At 31.2% G+C, this 5,694-nt stretch overlaps 1 protein-coding gene across 1 annotated transcript in view; it reads left to right on the top strand.

Annotated features, from left to right (window-relative positions):
• The first annotated feature begins 251 nt into the window (after positions 1-251).
• The window catches only part of LOC106111023 (adenylate cyclase type 8), a 28,738-nt gene continuing 23,295 nt past the window's right edge, over positions 252-5,694 (top strand). Inside the window, exons 1-2 of the mRNA XM_013292989.1 lie at positions 252-435; positions 2,203-2,255. The gene's annotated coding sequence lies outside the window, so the exon portion shown is untranslated. The remainder of the gene's footprint in view (positions 436-2,202; positions 2,256-5,694) is intronic.

Raw genomic sequence — 5,694 nt, 5'->3', positions numbered from 1 at the left:
GTTGTATGTAAGATAATCGAGGTTAACGTTAAAAATATTTTAATTGCTTTACAAGTTCTAATTATTTATAAAAAAATATTTTTGCACATGTTAGCAAATTATGCAATTCGTAAAAACCATAAAACAAATTGTTGTAATATTTATAATGTTAAGTCAGTCGGACTTCCCTAAACCTGTGCTGGGAGACGTTGCTCGCGTCAGTCATAACATTCAGTTCAACGCAGCCTCGCGACACAGACGAGCGTGTTCTCTGTTAGAATTTGTTGATAATTATTTAAAGTTTTTGAACTCACTCGTATAATAGTGTTTGGTTTATACTTTGTGCTTTTAATTCGTATGTTTATGAACGTGTTTTTATTTAATATTAAATGTGAGTGGGTATAGATTGACATTTTATCCTCACTAGTGTCATGGTGATACGGAAAAGTTTACCTTGTAAGTGTGTTATAGTTTTTTTTCTATAACAAATAAAATATATTTAGATTATTAAAAACGTATGATAATACTCGAATTAAAAGGGGTTCTTTTAGCGTAGTAAAAAAGCCGATGTCAATGCGGTCCTACTTTCGACACACATCTTACTTGATACTAATATTATAAATGTGAAAGTTTGGATGGATTGTGGCTTAAACGGTTCATCGGTTTTATATGAAATTTGGTACAGATGTAGAAGATAGTTAGTACAGAAGAAGAAGTTAGGAAGGCCACATAGGCTACTCACTTTTGTTTGTTTTTAATTCTACCCTGACATAGTCGCGGGCGTAAGCTAGTATTCATTAATAATGAGAATATAAACATTTTACTTTTTATCTGATTAATTTTGCGTATCTGTTTTAATTACATGTTTGAAATTAACTTTTTAAAATTACAAAATTACCATTTTTATGTCTTATTTTCTCGATTTTATAAGGATTTTAGGCTACATACTCTAACCAACATCCAGCTATCCAAACTTTCGCATATATACCTAATAGTAAGGTTAAAAAATATCTTTAAATAATTTGAAGTGTCTTTAACGGTAACTTTTTGTTGTAAAAATCTAGGTTGTTTTATACTTTCAACGGTCTTTTTATAGCATCGTGTGTTTGTGTCCTGTAAATATGTCACATAAAGATTGATGTTAACCTGAGCGGTATCGATTCGAGCGCCACCTGCCTCTTGTTAAGACAAACACCCTTTAAGATATTCATTTTTCTTACCTATACACTTACGACTAAAGGTCTTGATTATTACAAATATCAATTAAAACTTTATTAGCTTTCACCCGCGACTCCGTCCGCGTGGAATTAATAAAAACGAAAGTGAGTAGCCTATGTGCTCCTACAGAATATGTTCCACATCAATGCCAAATTTCAGCGAGATCCGTTTAGCCGTTTAGGCTACAAACTCCAACATCCATCCATCTAAACATTCGCATTTATGATTTTAGTTAGATTTTTTAGTCTGTGTCAAAAATCGTCAAAGTATTACACTAACATTGTTAAGGAATCTAATAAACTAAACTACAAAGGATCATTGTTCAATTGACATAATTGAACTGTGCAAATTATACTTTAAATTGACGACGTTTAAACTAGCTTCAATCTATATCACTTTCAATTAACGTAGCAAGATACCTACAGTGTTTGCTACGCCGTAGACTAATTCGTAGACTATTGTAGAGTCGTTAAGATGTACTGATTAATTTGAACTAGTAATTGATTATTGCTGAAAAATATTATTCTTTAACCATAAGTACTGAAAAATATTTTACAATGGATTGTGAAGACACAATCTTACTTCTTACTTACTAATATTACAAACTAGCTTTCGATTGCGACTCCGTCCGCGTGGGATTAAAAAAAGTGAGTAGTCTATGTCTTTCAGACTATCCTCTACATCTATACTAAATTTCATCGATACCCGTTAAGTCGTTTAGGCTACAAATTCTAAAAAACATCTATCCATCCGTCCATCTAAACTTTTGCATTTATAATATTAGTATGATGTAAAAGTTTAGATGGATGGTTGGATGTTTGTCTAAATGTAGAGGATAGTCTGGAAGAACACATAGGCACTTTTGTTGCTTTTAAACCACGCGGACGGAGTCGCGGGCAAAATCTATGTAATTTAAAGTATTACATTAAAATCATAATAAACATAATTCACGGCCGTGGGAATTTATAATTGCTATGAAATAATTGTTATTCTCTCATGTTACAGGTGCGTGTGAAGGACATGGGTCGGCAAATATTTTGACAGGTGTTTTATTGTAGGTTAGTTATCACGTGATATTCAAATAAATAACATTTTGCTATATTTAATCATATACAAAACGTTAAAATAATATCATACTTATTTAGAATCGTAATCAATTGATCGTAATATGTGATTCTTTTCATGGTGTATTAGTTACGTCACAATTAAAAAACATTTTCCAATATATTTTATTAATATACTTACTTGGTTTATTCACAAACTTTTCATGTTCTTAGAGAGAAAATAAACAAATTAACTAAGTGTATATTTTCGACTTCTTTGTTTCTCTTCTTATCGTTGCGACCAAAAATGCCAAACTCTCATAGTAATTCTAATCATATTACAGCCATAAACTTGCGATCTACGTCCAGCACGCGACGGCACAAGTTAAGCCTAACTAAATTATATAAGTACATAATATTTAGAATATTTCCTCAAGGCAAAAGCCACTGCGGCAACTGACGAAGTAAATAAGGTAATAATGAATTATATGACATCATTCATTCATAAATCACATAAATGATTTACCAACAGGTTAGACATCCATGTGAATGTTAAAAACAAATTTACGAATTTAATCATTCACTGAACGGCATAGGTTTATGTTTGTTAAGCTAGCGCTTGACCACGATCCCGCCTAAAATAATAAAAGGAAATAAAGGAAGGGTAAAACTGTGATGCATTAGCTGTATTTGGTACATAGTAATGTTGTAATATGCAAATGATATAGACATGAAAATCATGACAATTCTTTTGCCTCGTAACAGAGCCAAAAAATAGATTCCGTTTGGCTTTGTCTGTCTTAGGGGAGTCGAGCCCCTCGGTCATGACGTAGAGTGAACTCGTGATGATGATGATGATTGCCTGTCGGTTCAATGCGCTGCAATAATCAAAATCTATGCCGTTTAATATCTTTGCGTCGATTTCGGTTTTTAAGCTCATATTCCTTGATATATATGCCCAAAATGATTGTATCAAATACCAAGGCTACCTTGCGACTACACAATAGTGTTAATCTTAATATATATGTAGCTATCGTCTAGTAGTGATACAGAATCGCGGATACTATGCCGGTTATCGGGCCTCGAGCGCGAAAACATTGTAAATGGTGTTTTATCGCGCGCTATCTAGTCAAAAGCATTAACGACGCGCTTCATCGAAGCCCACAGCCTTTAATACATACATACATGTTATATATGATCATATTAACTAATTGTTGCTCGCGACTTTGTCTGCGTGAAATTAAGAACATTAAAAAATATATGTTGCTCACAGATAGTTAAATTATCTTTTTAATAGTGAATTATTCTAATCGGCTTTGTAGTTTTTGAGTTAGTTCAATACATACAATTTTTTTTTTCTTTTTATAATATTGGTATAGCTAGATATATGTATATTGGTACCACAAGCATATAAAAGCAATCAATGCATAGAGAAGTTAGCAGTACAGAACAGAAAAAGAACAACGAATTGATAACCTCCTTCTTTTGGGTCGGTTAAAAGCACAAATAAAAACCAATCATTTTTACGTTCGATTCAATTACCTATAATTCGGTTTTGTATTTTCAAAGTTTAACGATTACAAACACATTTTTTTTAAATGCATTATCTTACGATATGTTCAAATTTTTGGATATAAATGCTATGTTTCGTAATAACTCGATATTTAATTTTTGTATTAACTTACAAAAATTAAATTTACCCGGACGGCCGCTTCACGACCAAAAGTAAAATGAGTTACGTTTCATTTCCTCGCGAGTAATTTTAGCGACTAATAAGTTTTAATTTTGCGTCAGACAGTCTGTTTAGCATTTTAAATAACTTTTTAATATAATTATACATCGTGCTAAAGATTGATAATAATACGAGACACTGAAAATATTAAAATCTTGTATATACATACATTTCGTGGATTAAAAATGATTAGAACAGTTTCTCTATTATGGATACTAGAACTATTGAAGGGAAAGTGAAATTGAAAAATTATAGCCTATATTACTCACTGATAACGCAGCTTTTTAATAGTGAAAGAATTTTTAAAATTGGCCCAATTGTTTTGGAGTTATTTCAATACGTGCAAAAATGCTAATCTCTCTTTATTAAATTAGTATTTTTTTTATTATAAGGTGTACAAGCGGCCATCTTAATCCAACAAAATGGAGAGCGACCGCTCCCCATAGACATCCGCAATTGCAGATGCGTTGCCATTAATCGACGGTGTTTTCATTATCATACAGTATAGATTAAAATGGTTTATAACAATTAATGTTAAGTTATTATGTCTGTATATAATTAAGTATTGTAAGAAGTGTTTAATTTGTATGGTAATTTGATATTATAAACGTTGCAAATATAGGATATCTTATGAGGAAAACTGTAGCAATTATAATCACTTGCTTGTTGTTATGTTAGTGATGGGGAAAATGACCGCTATATTTGTTGTAAATGAAGTATCAGATGGTCGAATAGAATTCTAACTTTCGTTTATCTTACTTTTTTATTGACCCTCTCTAGTGAAAAAATTAAAGGAAACATGCGGATAATCACGTGTTACTTCTTTCTAATATTGTAAATGCGAATGTTTAGATGGATAGATATTTGTTAGTGGTAATTAGGAATTGATTTAAGTAAATAATCTTAATATATGAGAATGTTGGACAATGTTACCTATCCCGTGCACTTATAATCAGAATATTTTCTTAGCTGAGTTTTATAAAAACAAAGAAGACTAGCTGTTGCTCGCGACTTCGTCCCCGTGAAATTAAAAAAGTAAAATATGTTATGTTATAAATTACCTTTCTAACTGTGAAATATTTTTTTAAAATCGGGCCAGTTGTTTTTCAGTTATACTTACAAAAATGCAAAAAATGGAATAAGTAGACGAAGAATTTAACAAGTAACTAAAGACTTCTATATTCAAAAAGTTCCATCCACATAGCAAAAGCTTATTCAATTAATGTTTGGAATACTTTCAGGACGAGCGACTCTAATAATTACAATTTCCGCTCGACTGTTGGTTTTTGGATTCAAATCGTTTTCATGTAATTAAACAATATTTTTTTCCATTACTATTATAATCATTTTCAAATGTAAATGTAACCGAGTTCTAAAGTACATTGCTTTGGAAATACAAAGCTATAAATTAAGCTAATAAAAATATTTCTAACAATCTTTCTATAATCTTCTAATGACCTGTGTCCTAGCTTTTTTAAACCATGGGTTAGTGTTTTTGTTTCGATATCTTCTTGCAATTCGTTTCCGAACTACGTTACTTGAGTTTTACTCCGTTGAAACTTAAATGAACACTAATGAATCACTAGGTAACGATAAAATAAATGGTAGTTAACTTCAGAAACTCAGCTTAAGTGATTTAAGGGTTTAAGTTAGAGTCGCAATAAAGTTAATTTAACGCAAGAGTTAACAAATACTTATCCTTTTCATATGAATTCGTTACTT

This window comes from Papilio polytes, unplaced genomic scaffold (assembly GCF_000836215.1).
Source record: "Papilio polytes unplaced genomic scaffold, Ppol_1.0 DF824180.1, whole genome shotgun sequence".
NCBI classification, from domain to species: domain Eukaryota; kingdom Metazoa; phylum Arthropoda; class Insecta; order Lepidoptera; family Papilionidae; genus Papilio; species Papilio polytes.
The sequence above is the reverse complement of the archived record's forward strand: the minus strand, read 5'-3'. Positions and strand labels throughout refer to the sequence as shown.